The sequence below is a fragment of the Nicotiana sylvestris genome, chromosome 11, assembly GCF_000393655.2.
Source record: "Nicotiana sylvestris chromosome 11, ASM39365v2, whole genome shotgun sequence".
Classification (NCBI taxonomy): Eukaryota; Viridiplantae; Streptophyta; class Magnoliopsida; order Solanales; family Solanaceae; genus Nicotiana; species Nicotiana sylvestris.
In genome coordinates, this window is record NC_091067.1 from 151,504,840 (window position 1) to 151,529,088 (window position 24,249).

Sequence of the window (24,249 nt, forward strand, 5' to 3'; positions counted from 1 at the left end):
TGGCATGACTCTATATCAATACATTCCTTGGTGAGTGATAAAAGTAGTTTTTTCTTGGTCTTCTTCTGCTATTAGGATTTGGTTTTAACCAGAATAAGTGTCTAAGAAGCTTAATAGTTCGTGCCCTATCGTTGCATCAATGAGCTAGTTGAGGTGTGGTAATAGAAAGGAATTTTTTGGGCATGCTTTGTTTAGGTCGGTGAAGTCGACACATATCCGTCACTTCCCGTTCTTCTTTTTTACCATGACCACATTGGCGACCCACTGAGGATACTTTGATTCTTAGATGGAACCATTAGCGAGCAACTTATCGACTTCTTTACTGACTGCGTCATTGATTGCAATGTTGAACTTTCTCCTCATTTACCGCACAGGCTGGTGAAAAGGGTCGACATTCATCCTGTGTGTGGCGATGTCCCTTGGGATTCCCGACATATCTGAATGGGAAAAGGCAAACAAATCAGCATTGTTAGTTAAGAACTCATGGAACTTACCTAGTTCTGAGAGGTTGTGCCTGATATAAGCTTTTTTCATGCTGTCGGTGATGTCCAATTAAATGGGGTCGAGGTCTTCTATGGTTGCCTTGCAGGCTTATACAACATCTGGGTCTTTGATGGCTTCTATTTGTATGTCGGGTTTGGTTCCCGATATGGCTGACTACTATGCTTCCGCACTTGCCCCCTTTAGTTGTTGGGTGTGTGTGCAATCTTGGGCGATTCGGTAGCATTCTTGGGCGGTGCATTGCTAGCCCTGGATGCTGAATATTCCCCATAGGGTAGGAAATTTGATTACTTGATAGAAACTTAACGAGATGACTCGCATGAAGTGTATTCATGGATGCCCTATGATAGCGTTGTAGGCTATATCCTGGTTCATGACATGAAACGTCATTTCCAGAGTGACTCCTCCTGCCAGAACTGGCAACACTATCTCTTCAGAGGTTCATTCCACTACATTATTAAAACCCGTCAGTGTTATGTAATACGATACTATCTTATCCTCGAGTCTCATCTGTATGAGGACTCGTGGGTGAATAATACACGCACCGCTTCCGTCATCTACCATTATTCTTTTTACATCGGTATTCGCGATACGTAATGTTATAACCAAAGCATCATTGTGAGGAAAAGACAAACCGTTGGTATCTGACTTATCGAAGATGATACTATCTTTGAGGTCATCGTACCGTTCGTGAGCGACTGTCGGCTTGGGTTTGTGTGTGGTAGTGAATGTCACATGGTTGATTACCGCATCATCGCCACCTCCAATGATCATTGGTATGTTGTGAGCTGGTGAAGGCGGTTTTGGGGGTCCTTGAGGTTGATCGTGTCCACGAGCGAAGTTAACCCTTCCTCGATCTCTCAGCAGTTCTTTTAGGTGTCTCTGGTTTAGCATTCTTACCACTTCCTGTCGCAGACCGATGGAGTGTTCGGTCTTATGTCCTCTTTCCTGATGGAATTCACATAGAACATTCGATCTCCGGGTGCTCGTATCTGACTTCATCTTTTGCGGCCACTACACCCTTGTGCCGAGATTTTCTAGTGCATACACTATTTCTTAAGGAGAAACGCAAAAGTTATGAGCAGATAACAGTGGAGGCATACCTATTTCGTTTCGGTGTGGCACGGTGTGTCGAGGCACGATGTTTGCATGTCCTGGAGGAGGCGGGATAGATGCCCGGATGTAGGGCTGATGCCTTTCTTGATTGAAACGGGATAGTTGATCCCTTTGACCATCATTGCATTGATCTCTCCTTGTTTCGGTTTGGACGAACGTTAGCCGTTGGATCAGACCATTTAAGTCTTCCTCATCTGCCCTTACTTCGGCACAATAGGCATTATGGATTTCTTCCTATGTGGTGGGAGCGTATTTCATGAGCCTACTTAGCAGTTATTTGGTTGCTTTCAACCCGCTTCTATTTAACCCATTTTGGAAGGCTGCTACCGCCATCACCTCTGATACGTTCGGTAGGATCATTCTTACCCTGTTGAATCAGGCTAGGAAATTCCAAAGTCCTTCGCCTGTCATCTGCCTAACGGTGAAGATGTCATTTACCCTAGCTTCTGCCTTTTTTGCTCCCGCATGAGCGGTGACAAATTTATCTGCTATTTCTTTGAACGTTGATATTGACCGTGCCAGTAGTTGGGAATACCATGTCAGCGCTCCCCCTGTCAGGGTTTCGCCGAATTTTTTTAGTAGCACCGATGACACTTGTTCTTTCGACAGATCGTTGCCTTTTACTGCAGTGACGTAGTGGATTATGTGATCTTCCCGGTCCGTGGTGCCATCATATATTTTCAAGTATGGCGACATTTTGAAGGTTATTGAAATAGAGTGAGGGGCTGCCCCTTCATTGTATGGTTGCTCGACGAATCAGCCTATGTTACGTTTTGGTAGCAACTTCGGAGCGCCCGATATTTTATCGACCCTTTCTTGATGCTCCTTCATCTGATCACGGAGCATTTTGTTCTCATTTTCCATTTTCTTTAAGATGACCGCAAGTGGATCGTTACCAGCATCAATGACAGTATGAGTGTTACCTGTGCGTGGAGTTTCTGCTTCATCGACGACAATTGCGATTTTGCGTGTATTGTGCCTCTGATATCCCTTTGAACGGGTTTGTCCGAGTATGTTGCTCAAGGTGTTTGTCAGCCACTCTTCTAATAGCCTTTCACATCCGGTGGTGCTTCTTCTGCTACGGATGTTGAGGTTTCCCTCTCGCACGAGACAGTCACGCTTTCGTGCGGGGGAGGGGGGGGGGTGAGGTATCTCCCTCAGGTGTAGCGCTTGGCGTTGCATTTTCATTGTCTTTCCTGCCGGCTTCGTTGATGGAATCCAGAAGATTATTCGTGACACCTACTATTGCCTTTAATCTTGCTTCCCCCTTTCCTGCCATTGTTGGTCTTTGCGAGGCTAAGAAGAGGTGATTATCCCTTTCAAGGATCTAGATGAAACTAAAATCTCAGCTAAAGAAATCCCCACAAACGGCGCCAAATTGTTTGACTCAAAAGATATTGGAACCTTTTTGAATAAATCAATTAAAGAGAATGAAGGGGTAAATCTTAACTAAGTATAATAAACTCTAGAACAAAAGGTGTAAAAGATGAACACAATGGATAATGTTTCTTGATCTTGCGAAAATGAGTGATCGAACTTTAAGAATGCCAGTCTCTTATGTAGCAAAGTATTACAGTTAGTGTTCTTAGTTAAAAAGGCAAAAAGCCCCTTTCACAAGGTTTTTTTTCCTGCTATATATAAGGGACAAACCCCTTTTGAACCCTAGAAGACATATCATAGGGAATATTCGAAAGTATATTCCAAGTGCCCCCTGTTGGGCCTACACTATTGTAAAAGTGATGCATCCTCTGTTCGCTGTCTGTCATCCTCCATAGAACGTCGAGCTATGAAGATCTCGTTGTTTGTCGTATTCGCCAATAGTCGCGGTCATCCAAATTTCGACCCATATATAAAACAAACCAATAAAAGAGAAAACTGCCACAAATGCACACTAATTCACATTTAAGCGGTGTCAAAAAAAATTAACCTCCACATCCACCACAACCATCACCTCCACAGCCACTACCATCACCGCCGCAACAACAACCCTGGTGCGCACCACTACTGTTACTACTCACCACTGTCGTCGTTGCTGCTACACCAGCGACAGCGGCTCCAGCGCCGGCCAAAACAACCATACGACCGTCTTTTAATCTGCGACCAACACTGGGGTTCCTCGCACCTATTTCAACATCGCCAGCTCCTTTCTTCTTCTGCTTTTCTCTGTAGCTCAGCACAAAAATACCAAAAATAGGATCACAGAACTACACACTATGAACGCAATGTAGGCTGACTCCATACTAAGTATATATGCTTGTCGACTAACTACTTTAAAGGCTATATTTATAGTAAAGCCACCGTCCGATTACGATTGATCATTGTTTTTTCTCTCAGGTGCAACATGAGGAATTGTTCATACCCTATTGCCTTACTTTTTAAGTACTTGAGTGTAGCCCGTGGTTGAGCCAAATTTTCATTAAAAGATGTCAAAATATAAAGAAATCAATATAGAAAGAAATCAAACAAATATATATAGTAATTTTCCGGTGAACGTCGACATTATTTTATAATTAAGAGTCGCTTCGCCTAACCTTAGGCTCTTCACGGGGGTAAAGCTACGTAACCCTGATCACCCTTTATCGAAAAATTACACGATAATATATAGATAAAATATTAGATTTTAGTGGTATAACATATATTGAATACCTTTTATCGGAGATTTTATTTTACTTCTTTCAAGTTTGAACACCCTACGTGAAATTCTTGACTTCGCCAAACACCACTTGCTCTTCATAATCCTTAAATCAAATGACCAGCGCTTTATTAGAACTTTTCGTTTCATTTTTTGTTTCTTTGGACTCCAGTCTTACGCCTCTACTTCGACTTTTAATGATGTTCTTTTATTTTGTAGGTTTGACTAATTAGGAGTTTTACTTGGTCTACAGAATCTGAGCTCATATTTGGCTGGTCGATGCATGACTTCTGATTATTATTTTATTACTACCTTTCTTTCCAATTCGATTTGCGTGTCAGCCAAACAAACTATATTTGGTGATGGAAGACTAAACGTAGATGCTACCTGATCTCCATGTCATACAATATCCTGAAAAAGATGTCCTAATCATGACAAAATCAACAAAATCTTGATTGAAAAAGAAGAAGTGAGATTTGACATAATAATTTTGAGACTTGAAAAAAAGTAATTTTTGAGTTAAGTTGAAAAAAAAGATATTTAAAAATTAAAATTGCATTCTTTTTGAAACAACCATCATCTTAATTATTCAAATCACAATTTAAAGTATCTACAATAAAGGATGGAGGGCTAGCATTCCACTCCACCGAGCCTGACATAAAATTAGTCACTCGTGCTAATGCATGAGCAACCTGATTCGCAGACCTTCGAACAACAGACAAAGACAGAAACTGAAAACCTTTTAAGAGGTTCTTACAATCAGAAATCACGTCAGATAAATACGAGTAAATATCTTCGGCCTTCTCAAATGCATTCTTCACAAATAGACTATCCATCTCGAGCTCTATCTTGGTGTCTTCGTAGTGAATTTTCAGCCAACTAAGAGCTTCCTTTACCGCCAATGCCTCTGCCATCATCGGACTGAATGTTGCTCCTATATATGTCGATCTACCTCTCAAAAACTCACCGTGCCTATCCCAACAACCATCCCTGCTCCAGCTTCACCAGTTGCAAGGTTGAAGGAAGCGTCAATATTGTACTTGAGGGCTAAACCATCTGGGGGTTTCCACTTTTGATTCTCCTCGTTATCCTGCCCATGTGAACCATATGGCGTGCGTAATTGGCGCCATTCTGATGAAGCTAATAACTTTATCTAGTATGCGATCCACCATACTCGTTCTTTGGTTTCAGATTACACCATTTTTATAGTTCCAAATCTCCCAGCATATCATGATTGCTTCTTCAATCTCCTTCTTGTTCAATGTATGATTAAGCTTGTTAAACCACTGCTCCATATTCAAAATTGTTTCTGTCCATCCCACGTGAGATTGCAGCCAGCATGCCTTAGCCATGGTGCAATTAAGGAGGCAGTGCTCGATGGTTTCGGGGTGCTGCCAGCACAATGGACAAGTTGCATTATTCATCACATGTCGTCTGGTCAAGTTATCACATGTTAGGAGCACATTGTTCATCGTTCTCCACATAAAGTTTTTTTTATCTTTGGTGGGGTTCACAGCTGCCACAATGATTGCCAAAGTCGTCGGCGACTTGCCTCAATTTCATGTCCGACTTGATCATAAAGTCTCATGTAACCTCCACAGACTGTATACATGCCCTTTGGATCGAACAACCACATCTATTTATCCGGCCGTGAGGTCGAGCTTAGTGGTATTTTTTGTATTAGTTCAATCTCCTGTGCATTAAACATTGTCTCCAGCTTCACTTCGCTCCATGTTCGAGTCTCCTCACATATTAATTCTGACACGACCATCTCCTCCATCCCATTATTGCGCACACTTTGAATAACTTGCAATTGCTAATATGCATTTGGACATACATTTCACTTGAAAAAATATTACAGTTTTATGAGGAAAACTATTATTTACTTTAAAAAAACTGATAAAAACTACTTTTTCAAAATTGAAACTCATATTCAAATTTTTTGAAATGCATCTTAAAAAATGCAAATAATATATAACCAAACAAATATTTTAAAGATGAGTTTCGAAAAAAAGGGAAAAAAATTCTTGTGGACAAACATGTTAGACCTTCACTGTTTTTATGTGAAAAATAAAAATCAAACAATATTTTATCTTATAAAGTAATTAATTAGTTATCTGAATCATGTATACCCCCTCTCTTTCTCTCAAGTCGGAAGGAGAGAAGAATGACTCCGCAAGGAGATGTTCTTAGTCGAATGTCCTTAAAATTCACTACGAAGACACCAAGATAGAGCTCGAGATGGATAGTCTATTTGTGAAGAATGCATTGGAGAAGGCCGAAGATATTTACTCGTATTTATCTGACGTGATTTCTGATTGTAAAAACCTCTTAAAAAGTTTTCAGTTTCTGTCTTTGTCTGTTGTTCGAAGATCTGCGAATCAGGTTGCTCATGCATTAGCACGAGTCGCTGATTCTATGTTAGGCTCGGTAGAGTGGAATGCTAGCCCTCCATCCTTTATTGTAGATGCTTTAAATCTTAATTGAAAAAGAAGAAGTGAGATTTGACATAATAATTTTAAGACTTGAAAAAAAGTAATTTTTGAGTTAAGTTGAAAAAAAAGGTATTTGAAAATTAAAATTACATTTTTTTAAACAACCATCATCTTATTTATTCAAATCAAAATTTAAAGCATCTACAATAAAGGATGGAGGGCTAGCATTCCACTCCACCGAGCCTGACATAGAATCAACCACTCGTGCTAATGCATGAGCAACCTGATTCGCAGACCTTCGAACAGCAGATAAAGACAGAAACTGAAAACCTTTTAAGAGGTTTTTACAATAAGAAATCACGTCAGATAAATACGAGTAATTATCTTTGGAAGGAACCTCAGCGCTAGAATCACGAACATATGCCAAATAGGCCAAACACCCCTTCTCGACCATGCACCGAGCCTTCACATAAGAGATAACACTACATGTAGAATGACCAGAAGTTGCTCTCCATTCTAAACGAGGCAAACCTGGTAAAGCTAAGGTCACAGTCTTGGCATGACAGTCCAAGATAGCATGGTAAGGTGATAACCAGTCCATCCCCAATATAACATCGAAGTCGACCATGTCCAGAAGCAACAAATCTACTCGAGTCTCAAGACCCCCAATCACAACTATATATGAGCGATGGACACGATTTACCACTATAGAATGACCCACCAGTGTAGACACATAAACAAGAACACTCAATGAATCACTAGGCATGATCAGATACAGTGCAAAATAAGATGACACGTACGAGTACGTAGACCCTAGATCAAGTAACACTGAATCATCTCTATCACAAACCAGAACCGTACCTGTGATAACCGCATATGAAGCCTCAGCCTCGGGCCTGGCTGGAAGAGCATAACATCGGGGTTAGGCCCCACCACCCTGAACTACATCTCTGGGACGGCCTGCTGCTGGGTGGCCTCCACCTCTAGTGGTCTGAGCCCCACCTCTAGCACCTCTACTTCCACCTCTAGCACCTCTACCCTCACCTCTAGCTGGCTGGGCAGGCTGTGGAACACCTGGTTCCTGAACCATAGCATGGAAACCCTGTTGCTGCGACTGAGTACACACCAATCTCAGACAAGCCCTCCGGATATGACCATACTCACCACACTCATAGCATCCACCTGAGTGCTGCAGCTGAGGAAACTGAGACTGACCTTGGCGACCTAAATGAACATCCCGAAAACTCTGGAGCGGCGGTGCACTGATAGGAGCTGGTGGTGCATTGTAGGGCTGCTGATCAGAATACTACATGTGAGAACCTCGACCACCTGAAGCACCATGAGAAATATGAAGTGCTGACTGAAAGGGCCTAGGAGGATGGCCTCTACCATACGAATCCCTACCTCTAGATGAGGTACCACTGAATCTGCCTGAATGACGGGGCCTCTTATCCGACCCATGACCATCTCCCTGCGACAGAACCATCTCCACTCTCCTGGCCATATTGGCCGCCTCCTGGAAGGTAATCTCACTCCCAGCCTCCCTAGCCATCTGAAGACGAATCGGCTGAATAAGACAGTCAATAAACCTCCTCGCCCTCTCTCTCTCGGTAGGAAGTATGACAAGATCATGGCGAGCCAAGTCGATGAATCTGGTCTCATACTGGGTAACCATCATGGAACCCTACTGGAGACGCTCAAACTACCTCCGATAGGCCTCTCTTTGAGTGATGGGGAGAAACTTCTCCAGAAATAGCTGTGCAACTGCTCCCAAGTCAAGGCTGGCGATCCGGCTGGTCTAGCCAAGCAATAATCTCTCCACCAAGTCTTGGCGGATCCAGATAAGCAAAAAGTGTCAAAATCGACCCCATTGGTCTCAACTATCCCCATGTTCCTGAGAACCTCGTGACAGCTGTCTAAATAATCCTGGGGATCCTCAGTAGATGCACCACTGAAAGTACTAGTGAAGAGCTTGGTGAATCTATCCAACCTCCACAAAGCATCAACGAACATAGCTGCTCCATCACCGGTCTGAGCTACCACACCCAGCTGAACTGATCCAACTGGCTGAACCGCTGGAGTCTGAATCTAGGGAGCTACCTGCTCCGGAGTGCGAGTAGCAGGAGTTTGTGCTCCTCTCCAGCCTGAGAGACGGCTAGCGCTACAGGAAGCAAGCCTGCCTGGGTGACACTCTCCATAAGGCCCACTAGATGGACCAGAGCATCCTGGAGTACTGGGGTAGCAATAAACCCCTCTAGGACCTGAGCTGGGCCCATCGAAACTGCTGGGGCCGAAACCTCATCATCAAAATTCAACCTGAGGCTCCACTGCGGGTGCTACTACCCTGGGCTGAGCTCTGCCCCTACCTCGGCTTCTAGCACGGCCTCGGCCTCGCCCTCTGCCCTCATGGGAGCTGCTGTTGGGGCTCGGGTTGCTGGTCAGTCGATAAGGAAGTGCGTGTTCTCTCCATCTGCGAAAGAACATAGTAGAATTTCAATTATCATTGAGAAACCAACCCGCACAATAGGAAACAATAAATGTTGAATGTTTCCTAATTCTATAGCCTCTGGGGGATAAATACAGACGTCTCCGTACCGATCCCTCAGACTCTACTAAGCTTGTCCGTGAATTGTGAGACCTATGTAACCTAGAGCTCTAATACCAACTTGTCACGACCTGGATTTCCGACCATCAGGAGTCGTGATGGCGCCTACTCGTAGAAGCTAGGCGAGCCACGAAATATAGAAAATTCAATTTCTTTCATTTTTAACTCTTTTTAATGAATTGAATTAACATGTGATCAATATTTAAATAATAGCGAAAGATGAAATTAACCAGAAGACTTAGACTAATATAATACCAAAACCAGTACGAAAATGCCAACATGCGTCTCTACCCAGAAACCAGTGTCACAATATCCACGGACTATCTATAAATACTACATACAAATGTCTGAACAAGGAAATACAGTCTGTCTCGGAAACAAGTGAAAACAGAACATATAAATAGATAGAAGAGAGCGTTGGGCCTGCGAACGCCTGCAGGACTACCTCGAGATCTCTGAGTGGACTGAAGGCTGGCTCCCCAAGTGCTACTATCCAAATGCTGCTCCGGTATCTGCATATAGTGCAGAGTGTAGCATTAGCACAACCGACTCCATGTGCTGGTAAGTGCCTGGCCTAACCCCGGCGAGGTAGTGACGAGGCTAGGACCAGACTCCAGATAAACCTGTGCAGTTATATAATATACAACGGAAAATAAACAGGAATAAACAATTTAAATGGGAGGGAGTACATGCTACGGGAAAAATATCAAATCCAACAGAAACTTAAGAGAAATATGAGAGAACGATTCAAGATCTACAACAAAACATTAATAATACTATTGCGGCGCGTAACCCGATCCCTTATCATTTAACACTATTGCGGATCGTGGGTGAACGTTACACTAAGGCTAGGATCATTCGCGTCGCTTGGTTTGAATTTACTATATCTTTACTTGTTCATTCTAATTCAATTCATCATTTTGTATCAAATTAATCTGCATATACTTAAAATCACTTCTAAATTTAATTGTTATCTGACTTTGAAGGTAAATAGTTTGGCGCCCACCGTGGGGCTAAGGATAATAGTGGTAATTTGATACAAATTCCCACATCACACCCTATTTTATACTTGTTCTTTGAAGTGTCTTAAATTTCAGGTTAAAGTTTGAAATGTCGAACTCCCAATCCGCCCCTCTAAACATGGATGGTGAATCCGGCCATCATGGCGAGAACAACAATGTAGCACCCGATAACGAGGTGCCTCATGTCGATCTAAACGGGGTTCCAGCAGCGGACCGGATCGAAGCTAGCTCGCATGTGGTCATCAATGCAAATTTGCCTACCAATCCTAAGAATAATGTCCGTAGGAAGTCCGGTCAGTTGCCCAAAATACGAACGACAACAAAGATGATGGGATCAACTTGCAGGTGATCTTCGAAATACTACAGGGTCAACAGGCAGCAATAGCGTAGCTCCAAAACAAAAGCCGCGCCCCGAGCAGAATTGAGCCCGAGCCGTCTTGGGAAATCAGCCATTGAAATAAACTGGTCACGGAGAGACCGTATGACAATGATTTGGGGACTAACCCCGAGATCATAAAGATACTCGAGGAGCTGACAAAACGGGTAGAATCAGGAGAAAATAAAATCAAAGCCAATGATAAAAATGCGGAAACATACAATTCCAGGGTTGACCAAATCCTGAGAGCACCATCGATATTAAAAGGCCTGGATTCCAAGAAGTTTATTGAAAAATCTTTTACTCCGAGCATAACTCCGAAACCAATCCCTAAGAAACTCCGCATGCTCGAGGTTCCTAAGTACAACAGAACAACCTTAAGTGAGCATGTAACCTCCTACACGTGCGCCATCAAAGGGAACGACTTGGAAGATGATGAGATCGAATATGTCCTACTAAAAAAATTCAGAAACTCTGTCAAAGGGAGATATGATATAGTATCACAACCTACCTCCTAATTCTATTGACTTGTCTGCTCTGCTTGCAGATTCCTTCGTAAAAGCACATGTCGGGGCCATCAAGGTCGAGACCAGGAAGTCATATCTTTTCAAAGTGAAACAGAGAGATGATGAGATGCTTAGAGAATTCGTGTCCCGATTTCAAATGGAATTGATGGACCTACTTGCGGACAATTGGGCCATTCAGGCCTTAACCCAAGCACTCAATGTTCAAAGCTCGTTGGCTTCAACACAGTTAAAACAAAATCTGGTAAAATATCCGGCTGTTACTTAGGCTGACGTACATAACTAGTATCAATCAAAAATTAGGGTCAAAGATGATCAGCTTGGGGCCCCTTCAGGGTCCGTTTATCCCGTCAAAAAGATCGACAGAGTCAAGATATGGTGGCTCATGAATTATTAATATTATGTGTCATGATTTGGATTGGACAAAGAATCTTCCAACGTTCATTTGACTCCATTTTAGGAAATGAATCATTATGTCTTAAAGACATAAAATTACATCTTCACTTTTATTAAGTGAAATTTGAAGAATTCAAAATAAGATATCTTGTATCAAGACCAAATCCAATCCACCTCTTATTCCCCCTTTCCTCTTCAAATATGTCATGCATTTCCATGCTCCAAATTTTTCAGTAAACTTCAAATTACACAAAAATGAAAGTGATAGATACAATGAGTAAGAGTTTACTCATTTTGGCAGTGTTCATTTTGTTTCTCGTTACTTCTTTGTTCTGTACTGGAAAAAATCGATTACAGATCAAGCTTTTCGCTATTTGATTCCTTACCCAGTAAATCCAAGGATGATAGTCACTCCATATTATAATAGCAACATGTGATGACCCGGCCAGTCGTCTCATGAGTTACCACTCCGTTTTCCCCATTTATACTTCCTTATGCCTTGTTTATCCATGTTATGTGGTATTGGGTTGGTCGAATCGAATCCGAAATGATTTTGATAAGGTTGAGACACTTAGTCTCTTTTAAAGAAGCTTAAGTTAGAAAAGTCAACCGGATGTTGACTTATGTGTTCGATGGCTTGGATGTGATTTTTGATGGTTCGGTTAGCTTCAGGAGGTGATTTATGACTTAGGCACGTGATTAGAATGAGTTTCAGAGGTTCAGAGTAGATTTAGGCTTGAATTGGCGAAGTTGATATTTTGGCGATTTCCGGTTGGTAGGCGAGATTTTGATATAGGGGTCAAAATGGAATTCTGAGAGTTGCAGTAGTTCCGTTGAGTCATTTGGGATGTGCGTACAAAATTTCAGGTCATTCGGACGTGGTTTGGTTGGGTTTTTGATCAAAAGCGGAATTCGGATGATTTTAGAAAATTTGGCTTGAATCCGACGTGTTTAGGTTGATTCGATGTATTTCGAGATGTTTTGAAGATTGGTACAAGTTTGAATAAGGTATTAGGATATGTTTGTGCTTTTGGTTGAGGTCCCGAGGGCCTCGGGGTGATTTCGGATGGTTAACGGAGAAGTTTGAACTTTGTTGCAACTGCTGAAGTTGCTGCTTCTGGTATTTCCGCACCTGCGGATTGGGGACCACAGGTGCGGCACCGCATAAACAGAGGAATTGATCACAGAAGCGAAAATGGCTTGAGGAGCAAGAACCGCAAAAGCGGCTCAGAGGACCGCATCTGCGATGTCGCAGATGCGGGTAGGGGACCGCAGATACGTACTAAGGTGAGTAAGTGATTTCCACAGAAGCGGAGGAAGAACCGCAACTGCGGTACCGCAGAAGCGGAAATATGGTTGCAGGTGTAAAAATCCTTGGCCAGAAGGTATATATTGCTTTCTTCGCAATTTTTTGCAAAATACTCCATTTTTGAAGACGAGAAAGAGGCTAAGGCATATGATTTCAAGAGGAATCAAAGGATATCAGTTGGGTAAGTTCCCTAAGCTTAATTACTTGGCATTAAGATTATTTTTCCATTGTTTAATCATGGTTTTAGTGGGATTAAAGAAGAAAAATTGGGGATTAGGGCTTGAGATTAAGAGACATTTAAATGAGGATTTGAGGGGTCATTTGGACTCCGATTTCAGTGTTCTTGATATGTATTGACTCGTGAGAGGATAAGGATTCCGTTGATGTAATTTTTATTGAGTTCCAAGACGTGGGCCCGGGGGTCGAGTTTTGGTAATTTTGGAATTTTTGGTATTATTTGATTGTTTTCGCTTGAGCTTCGTTCCCTTAGCATATTTTGATGTTGTGATTCTAATTTTTGGATAGATTCGACGTGAGTGAAGGCCGATTAAAGGGGCAAAGACATCGCGGAGTAGTATTTTCACCGGTTTGAGGTAAGTAACCATTGTAAATCTGGAACTGAGGGTACAAACCCCGATATTAGACTTGTTTTGATAAATGCGATGACGCACATGCTAGGTGACGAGCGTGTGGGTGTACACCGGTAGGGATTGTGACTTGGTCCGTCCCGTAGCGACTATTAAGCCGCGTATTTGATTTGGAACCTAATGATATTCCGTACTTTAGCTATTTATACTATATTATGGGCTGTAAGCTGTGTTTGGGGCCTTGTGCCGAACTGTTAAGACCCTTAGGGGCATTTTTACTGTTTCTCCTCGCTTTACTTGTTAAAAACATATCCTCAGTCATATTTTACCTGTTTAAATGTTTAAACTGGTTTTATCACTCCACTTCAAATTGTGAGGACTGTTTGGGTTGAGCTCCCTAATTTCTATTGTTATGCCCGAGAGGCTGTAAGGTTAATGACTGAGAGAGGTTGAGGACCTATTAGTAAGGATATTATATGTATATATTATGGATCGGGCTACACGCCGCATCAATACTTATATAGGATCGGGCTGCACGCCGCAGCGATATATATATACTGGATCGGGCTGCACGCCGCAACGATATATATATATTGGATCGGGCTGCACGCCACAACAATATATGTATATTGGATCGGTATGCGTGCCGCAGTGATATGACGCTTGGGCTGTAGGAGCCCCTCCGGAGTCTGTACACCCCTAGTGAGCGTAGTCGATTATAAATTACGGATCGGGCTGCACGCCGCAATGGTTAGTATGATTTCTATTACTATGAGATATTAATGAGCCTGAGTGCTGAGAGGGAGTATTGAGTGATGAAAGTTGAGTCACGAGTGACTGAGAGGCTGCCCAAGAGGCCATATTCTGAGTGATACCTTGCACGAGGGGCTCAGTTATGATATTTTTACTGATTTCACTCTTCTTTTAAAATAAGCCTCTGTTGGAAAAATTGCTAAGTATATGATTTCAAGTGTTTTATACTGAAATTTGATGATTTTATGATGAAACTGGTTTTAAATTGTGAAGTTGACCTATTATCCTATTGTTTTCTTCAGTTATATGATTTTTATTTGCTCGTCACTACTTTTAGACCTTATTTACTTTAGATACTTACTGAGTTGGCGTACTCACGTTACTCCCTACACCTTGTGTGCAGATCCAGGTGCCCGAGCGGCAAAGTGAGGGTCCTCAGCATTGTCAGAGTTTGCCGGAGACTGCAAGGTAGCTGGATGGCGTCTGCAACCTTGCTTTCTTCCTCTTATCCTTATTTTCCCGCATTTTAGACTTGTTATGTATTAGACAATCAGATTTGTATATTTAGAGGCTGTAGACTCATGACACCAGATGTTTGGGATGTGTTGATTTAATATTTTATTGATTCTGCACATTTTATTTTTAGCTGTCTTAAACATTTCTTATGAAAAATTTGGTATCTAAACCTGTGTTAGAAAATGGTTTTATAAAAGGAACTTGTTGTGGTTAATGGTTTGGGTTAGCTTGCCTAGTAATGTGATAGGCGCCATCACGACCGGATATTTGGGGTCGTGACAAGTTGGTATCAGAGCCTAGGTTACACAAGTCTCGCGAGTCATGAGCCGGTTTAGTAGAGTCTCGCAGATCGGCACGGCGACATCTGTATTTATCCTTGAGAGGCTGCAGAACCTTTAGGAAAATTCTTCATATTTTTGAAATTCTTGTCGTGTGAACTTGTTGAATCTGAATACTAAACTTCTATTATTCTATTCTCTCACAGATGGTGAGGATACATGCTACTAGGTAGGGTGGACGACCACCAGTTCCACCAGTCGGGGCCACCAGAGGCTGAGGACGTGGTCGAGGCCGTGGTAGGGACATAGCTGCTAGGGCAACACCTACAGACCCACCAGTTGCCCTAGTTCTGGATCAGGTCCCAATTGTGGATGCTACCGCAGCACCAGCTCAGGCACCAACTGTGCCCATTGTGATTCCAGGCCTTCAGGAGGTTTTAGCTCAGATTTTATCAGTGTGTACCGGTTTGGCTTAGGCAGTTTCAGTTACTACGGCCGCAACTACTTCTCAGGCTAGAGGAGGAACCCAGACTCTCGTTGCTTGACACCTGAGCAGGTTGTACAGGAACTTCAGACACCGGGGGCACCTCCAGCCCAGCCAGTTGCACCAACTCAAAAGTTTGTGGTACCAGTTATGTCGGATGATGAGCAGCGTTGACTATAGAGGTTTGGTAGACTCAAGCCTCCGACTTTTAGCGGTGTAGAGGGTGAGGATGCCCAGGGGTTCTTGGATAAGTGCCAGAGGATGCTTCACATAGGGGGGATCCTAGAGACCAGTGGTGTAGCTTTTACCACCTTTTAGTTTTCCGGGGCTGCTTTCACTTAATGGGAGGGGTATGAGAGGTGTAGGCCTATTGGTGTAGCGCACCTTACTTGGTAGCAGTTTTCTGTTCTCTTTCTGGAGAAGTATGTGCCACAGTCTCACCGAGAGGAGCTGCACAGGCAGTTTGAGCAATTGTGTTAGGGAGAGATGACTATGATACAGTATGAGATGCGGTTCTCCGAGTTATCCCGTCATGCGGTTTGGTTGGTTCCCACAAATTGAGAAAGGATTATGAGGTTTGTTGATGGTTTAACATATCAACTTCGGATTCTCATGACTAGGTAGAGGGTGACAGGTGCTACTTTCAAGGAGGTTGTTGACATCGCCCGTCAAATTGAGTCGGTTCGCCGCCAAGAGCGAGAGGAGAGGGAGGCCAAGAGGCCTCGAGGACCTGGTAGTCACAGTGGTACTCCATAGAGGGGTCAGTTCTAGCAGGGAAGAGGCCGCCCATTTAGACAGGCTCATTCAGCTCGCCCAGGTTATCGTGGGGCATCATCGGGTCATGGTTATCACAGTTCTCATCAGGGCCACTCATCACTCAGTGCCCTCCCAACCCAGAGTTCGTCTTGTGCTCCATCTGTGTAGGGTTCTTCCATGCCAGACTCTTATACTGGTCATTCCAGTGCCAGGGGTTCCCTTCAGTCCCCATCTCCAGCACTAGGGAGTTGTTATGAGTGCGGAGAGTTTGGGCATATGAGGAGGCAGTGTCTTCATCTTCATGATGGTCAGTCTCAGCAGAGGGGTCAGCCCTCGACTTCTGCTCCAGTTACTTCACCACCCGCCTAGCCAGCTAGGGGTAGAGGTCAATCAGCTAGGGGTCGCCCTAGAGGGGGAGGTCGATCAGGTGGTAGTCAGGCCCATTTCTATGTTCTTCTGGGTAGACCAGATGTTGCTGCTTCAGATGCCGTGATTTCATATATTCTTTCAGTATGCCAAAGAGATGCCTTTGTATTATTTGATATCGTTTCCACCTTTTCTTATGTGTCATCATACTTTGCCCGTTATCTGGATACGCCCCGTGAGTCTCTTATTTTACCTATTCATGTATCTACTCCAATGGGCGATACTGTTATTGTAGACCGCGTGTACCGATCATGTGTGATGACTATTGGGGGTCTGGAGACCCGAGTGGATCTTTTATTATTATGTATGGTGGATTTCGATATCATTTTAGGCATGGATTGGTTATCTCCGTGTCATGCTATTTTGGAATGTCATGCCAAGACAGTCACATTAGCTACACCGGGTGTGCCACGGATTGAGTGGCGTGGTTTGACTGACTATGTTCCCAGTAGAGTGATCTCATTCTTGAAAGCTCAGTGTATGGTTGGGAAGGGATGTCTTTCGTATCTAGCCTTCGTGAGAGATATTGGTGTTGAGACTCCCAGTATTGATTTTGTTCCAGTTGTGAGGGATTTTCCCGATGTGTTTCCTGCAAACCTGCCGGGCATGCCACCGAATAGGGACATTGATTTTGGTATTGACCTGGTGCCACGCACTCAGCCCATTTCTATTCCACCGTATTGTATGGCACCAGCGGAGTTGAAGGAATTAAAAGAACAACTTCAGGAACTCCTTGATAAGGGGTTCATTCGGCCTAGTGTGTCACCTTGGGGTGCGCCGGTTCTATTTGTGAAGAAGAAGGATGACACTATAAGGATGTGCATTGATTATAGGCAATTGAACAAGGTAACAATTAAGAACAAGTATCCTTTACCTCGCATTGATGATTTATTCAACCAGCTTCAGAGAGCGAGAGTGTTCTCCAAGATTGATCTCCATTCGGGTTATCACCAGTTGAAGATCAGGGACTCAGATATTCTTAAGATAGCTTTCAGGACCCGATATGGTCATTATGAGTTCTTGGTGATATCTTTTGGGCTGACTAATGCCCCAGCAGCGTTCATGCATTTGATGAACAATGTGTTCCGGCCCTATCTCGATTCGTTTGTCATAGTCTTCATTGATGATATTCTGGTGTATTCGCGTAGTCAGGAGGAGCACACGGAGCATTTGAGAGTTGTGTTGCAGAAATTGAGGGAGGAGAAGATTTATGCAAAATTCTCCAAGTGTGAGTTTTGGCTCAATTCAGTGGCTTTCTTGAGGCACGTGGTGTCTAGCAAGGGTATTCAGGTTTATACGAAGAAAATAGAAGTGGTTCAGAGTTGGCCCAAACCGTCCTCAGCCACAGAGATTCGCAGCTTTCTTGGTTTGGCAGGTTATTATCGTCGTTTCATTTAGGGATTCTCATCTATCACATCGCCCTTGACCAATTTGACTCAGAAGGGTGCTTCATTTGTATGGTCGGACGAGTGTGAGGAGAGCTTTCAAAGGCTCAAGACAGCTTTGACCACGGCTCTAGTGTTAGTTTTGCCATCAGATTCAGGTTCATATACTGTGTACTGTGATGCTTCTAGAGTTGGCATTGGTTGTGTTCTAATGCAGGATGGTAGAGTTATTGCTTATGCTTCTCATCAGTTGAATCCCCATGAGAAGAACTACCCCGTTTATGATTTGGAGTTGGCTGTCATAGTTCACGCATTAAAGATTTGGAGGCATTACTTGTATGGTGTGTCTTGTGAGGTGTTTACTGATCATCGTAGCCTCAACCACTTGTTCAAACAGAAGGATCTCAATTTGAGGCAGCGGAGGTGGTTGGAGTTGCTTAAGGATTATGATATCACTATATTGTACCATCCGGGAAAGGCCAATGTGGTGGCCGATGCCTTAAGCCAAAAGACGGTGAGTATGGGGAGTTTAGCATATATTCCAGTTGGGGAGAGACCTCTTGCAGTTGATGTTCCTGCCTTGGCCAATCGGTTCGTGAGGTTAGATATTTCGGAGCCCAGTCGGGTATTGGCTTGTGTCGTTTCTCGGTCTTCCTTATATGATCACATCAGAGAGCGCCATTACGATGATCCACATTTGCTTGTCCTTAAGGATAGAGTTCAACATGATGATGCCAACGATGTGACCATCGGTGATGATGGGGTGTTGAGGATGCAGGGCCGGATTTGTGTGCCCAATGTGGATGGGCTTCGGGAGTTGATTTTGGAGAAGGCCCATAGCTCGCCGTATTCTATTCATCCGGGTGCCGCGAAGATGTATCAGGATCTGAGACAGCATTATTGGTGAGAATAATGAAGAAAGACATTGTGGTATTTGTAGCTCGATGTCTCAATTGTCAGCAAGTGAAATATGAGCATTAGAGATCGAGTGGCTTGCTTCAGCGGATAGATATTCCCGAGTGGAAGTGGGAGAGGATCACTGTAGACTTTGTAGTTGGACTTCCATGGACTTTGAGAAAGTTCGATGCTATTTGGGTGATTGTGGATCATCTGACCAAGTCCGCGTACTTCATTCTTGTGTGTACTACCTATTCTTCAGAGCGGTTGGCAGAGATCTATATCCGGGAGATTGTTCGTTTGCATGGTGTCCCAGTTTCCATCATTTCAGATAGGGGCACTCAGTTTACTTTGCAGTTTTGGAGGTCTGTACAGCGAGAGTTGGGTACTCAGGTGGAGTTGAGCACAACTTTTCACCCTCAGATGGACGGGCAGTCCGAGCGCACTATTCAGATATTGGAGGACATGTTGCGTGCTTGTGTCATTGATTTTGGAGGGTCATGGGATCAGTTTCTACCACTTGCAGAGTTTGCTAATAACAACAGCTACCAGTTGAGTATTCAGATGGCTCCATATGAGGCTTTGTATGGGAGGCGGTGTAGATCTCCAGTTGGTTGGTTTGAGCCTGGAGAGGCTAGGCTACTGGGGACAAACTTGGTGCAGGATGCCTTAGACAAGGGGAAGGTGATTCAGGAGAGGCTTCGTACAGCGCAGTCGAGGCAAAAGAGCTATGCTGATAGGAAGGTTCGGGATGTGTCCTACATGGTTGGCGAGAAGGTTCTGTTGAAAGTTTCGCCCATGAAGGGTGTCATGAGATTTGGGAAGAAAGGGAAATTGATTCCTCGGTTTATTGGGCCTTTTGAGGTGCTTCGGAGGATTGGGGAGGTGGCTTATGAGCTTGCTCTGCCACCCAGCTTATCGTGTGTGCATCTAGTATTTCATGTTTCTATGCTCTAGAGGTATATTGGGGATCCGTCTCATGTTTTGGATTTCAGCACGCTTCAGTTGGATGATGATTTGAAATATAATGTGGAGCTAGTAGCTATTTTGGGTCGTCAGGTTCGAAAGTTGAGGTCAAAGGAAATAGCTTCAGTGAAAGTGCAGTGGAGAGGCCGGCCCGTAGAGGAGTCTACCTGGGAGATCGAACGGGAGATGTGGAGCAGATATCCTCACCTATTTGAGGCTTCAGGTATGTTTCTTAACTCGTTCAAGGACGAACGTTTGTTTAAGTTGGGGAGGATGTGACGACCCGGCTAGTCGTCTCATGAGTTACCGCTCCGTTTTCCCCATTTCTGCTTCCTTATGCCTTGTCTATCCGTGTTATGTGGTATCGGGTTGGTCGGATGGAATCCGGAATGATTTTGATAAGGTTGAGACACTTAGTCTCTTTTAAGGAAGCTTAAGTTGGAAAAATCAACCGGATGTTTACTTATGTGTTAGATGGCTTGGATGTGAGTTCCGATGGTTCCGTTAGCTTCGAGAGGTGATTTATGACTTAGGCACGTGATCAGAATAAGTTTCGGAGGTTCGGAGTAGATTTAGGCTTGACTTGGCGAAGATGATATTTTGGCGATTTCCGGTTGGTAGGCAAGATTTTGATATAGGGGTCGGAATGGAATTCTGAGAGTTGCAGTAGTTCCGTTGAGTCATTTGGGATGTGCGTGCAAAAGTTTAGGTCATTCGGACGTGGTTTGGTTGGGTTTTTGATCAAAAGCGGAATTCAGAAGATTTTAGAAAATTTGGCTTGAATTCGATGTGTTTAGGTTGATTCGATGTTGTTCGAGATGTTTTGAAGATTGGTACAAGTTTGAATAAAGTATTAGGATATGTTTGTGCTTTTGGTTGAGGACCTGGGGACCTCGGGGTGATTTCAGATGGTTAACGGAGAAGTTTGGACTTTGTTGCAGCTGCTAAAATTGCTGCTTCTAGTATTTCTGCACTTGCCGATTGGGGACCGCAGGTGCGGGCCGCATAAGCGGAGGAATTGATCGCAGAAGCGAAAATGGCTTGAGGAGCAGGAACAACAGAAGCAGCTAAGAGGACCGCATATGCGATGTCGCAGATGCGGGTAGAGGACCGCAGATGCATACTAAGGTGAGTAAGTGATTTCTGCAGAAGCGGAGGAAGAACCGCAAATACGGTACTGCAGAAGCAAAAATATAGTCGCAAGTGCGAAAATCCCTGGCCAGAAGGCATATATTGCTTTCTTCGTGAATTTTTGCAAAATACTCCATTTTTTAAGACGGAAAAGAGGCAAAGGCATAGGATTTCAAGAGGAATCAAAGGATATCAGTTGGGTAAGTTCCCTAAGCTTAATTACTTGGCTTTAGGATTATTTTTCCATTGTTTAATCATGGTTTTAGTGGAGATTAAGGAAGAAAAATTGGGGATTAGGGCTTGAGATTAAGAGACCTTTAAATGGGGATTCGAGGGGTCATTTGGACTCCGATTTCAGTGTTATTGATATGTATAGTCTCGTGGGAGGCTAAGGATTCCATTGATGTAATTTTTATCGAGTTTCGATATGTGGGCCCAGGGGTCGGGTTTTGGTAATTTCGGGATTTTTGGTATTATTTGATTGTTTTCGCTTGGGCTTCGTTCCCTTAGCATATTTTGACACCGTGATTCTAATTTTTGGATAGATTCTACATGAGTGGAGGCCGATTCGAGGGGCAAAGGCATAGCGAAGGAGTATTTTCACCGGTTTGAGGTAAGTAACCATTGTAAATCTGGAACTTAGGGCGTATTTGACTTGTTTTGATAAATGCGGTGACACACATGCTAAGTGACGAGCGTGTGGGAGTACACTGGTAGGGATTGTGACTTGGTCCGTCCCGTAGCGATAATTAAGCCGCGTATTTGCTTTGGAACCTTATGATATTCCGTACTTTAGCCATTTATACTATATTATGGGATGTAAGCCGTGTTTGGGGCCTTGTGCCGACCTGTTAAATGTTTAAAACTGATTTATCACTCCACTTCAAATTGTGAGGACTGTTGGGCTGAGCTCCCTAATTTCTATTGTTGTGCCCGAGAGGCTGTGAGGTTAATAACTGAGAGAGGTTGACGACCTATTAGTGAGAATATTATATGTATATATTATGGATCGGTCTGCATACCGCAACAATACTTATATAGGATCGGGTTGCATGCTGCAGCGATATATATACTGGATCGGGTTGCACGTCACAGTGATATATATATTGGATCGGGTTGTGCGCCGCAACGATATATATATATATTGGATCGGGCTGCGCGTCGCAGCGATATGACGCTCGGGCTGTAGGAGCCCCTCCGGAGTCTGTACACTCCCAGTGAGTGTAGTCGACTATAAATTACGGATCGGGCTGCACGCTGCAGCGGTTACAATGATTTCTATTACTACCAGATATTAATGAGCCTGAGTGCTGAGAGCGAGTATTGAGTGACAAGAGTTGAGTCATGAGTGACTGAGAGGCTGCCCGAGAGGCCATATTCTGAGTGATACCTTGCCCGAGGGGCCCAATTATGATATTTTTACTGATTTCACTCTTCTTTTAAAATAAGCCTATGTTGGAAAAATTGCTAAGTTTATGATTTCAAGTGTTTTAAACTGAAATTTGATGATTTTACGACGAAACTGGTTTTAAACTGTGAAGTTGACCTGTTATCTCGTTGTTTTCTTCAGTTATATGATTTTTATTTTCTCGTCACTGCTTTCAGACCTTATTTACTTCAGATACTTACTGAGTTGGCGTACTCACATTACTCCCTGCACCTTCTATGCAGATCCAGGTGCCCGAGCGGCAGAGTGAGGGTCCTCAGCATTGTTAGAGTTTGTCAGAGACTGCAAGATAGCTGCATGGCGTCTCAGCCCTGATTTCTTCCTCTTATCCTTGTTTTCCCGCATTTTAGACTTGTTATGTATTAGACAGTCAGATTTGTATATTTGGAGGCTCTAGACTTGTGACACCAGATGTTTGGTCTATGTTGGTTTAATATTTTATTGGTTCTGCACATTTTATTTTTAGCTGTCTTAAACATTTCTTATGAAAAATTTGGTATCTAAACATGTGTTAGAAAATGGTTTTATAAAAGGAACTTATTGTGGTTAATGGTTTGGGTTGGCTTGCCTAGTAATGTGATAGGCGTCATCACGACCGAATATTTGGGGTTGTAACACAACAGGATTTTTCGATTCTAGGGGAGTACGATGTAATACTTCCCAAGAATATCACATGGATTTTTCCCTACTCCAGGTACGTTAAGGCTATCCATTCTTTCTTTTGGCATGGTCCAAATTATACTGTAGAAATGAGCAAATACACAGTTTCTATAAATTACTCTATTCATAGAAATAGTAGGGATGTCTATATTCTTGATCCCCCATGAGAATTATTATTATCTTCTATTCATGGGTCTCAGAATAATACGCAGTTGGAAAAGTTTATCAGGAAGGAATATCGAGATTATTATGTATTTTCATGCATTTCACTCATTTATACATGTGCATTGACCCATGACCAGATGGCGTTATATTCACATATATATATATATGTAAATATATGTATATGGGATATGAGAAAATGTTATGGCATTATAAACGCATCACCACCTGATCAGCTGGTATATGATGATGATGTTTCCCACAATGGTTGAAATATGATTCAAACGGCGTTATATACGTGTATATATGTATGTATATATATGTATATGAGATATGGGAAAGGTTATGGCATTATATACGCACCACCACCTGATCAGTTGGTATACGATTATGATTTTGCCCACGGTGGACGATATGATATGATGGGATGCCCTCAGAGGCTGATGATGTTATGAAAGATGTACCTATACACGACATGACAATTATACACATATGCATGACGCTAAAAGTAATTTATGATTTACAAAGTTATTCAGACTTACAGGTTGAGTACAATATATTTCATCCATGTCTCTTATGTACTTATTTAAGTGCCTTACATACTCAATACATTATTCGTACTGACGTCCCTTTTGCCTAGGGACGCTGCATTTCATGCCCGCAGGTCCCAATAGACAAGTCGAGAGCCCTCCAAGTAGGCTATCATCTCAGCGGAAGATGTTGGTGCGCTCCATTTTCTTTGGAGTTGCTCATTTGGTTAGTATGATTTAGACGCGTATTGTTTGGTATGGCGGGACTCTGTCCTAACCTTTATGATATTTATGTACTCTTAGAGGCTTGTAGACATATGTTGTGTACGTGAAAGATTGTACGGCCTTGTCGGCC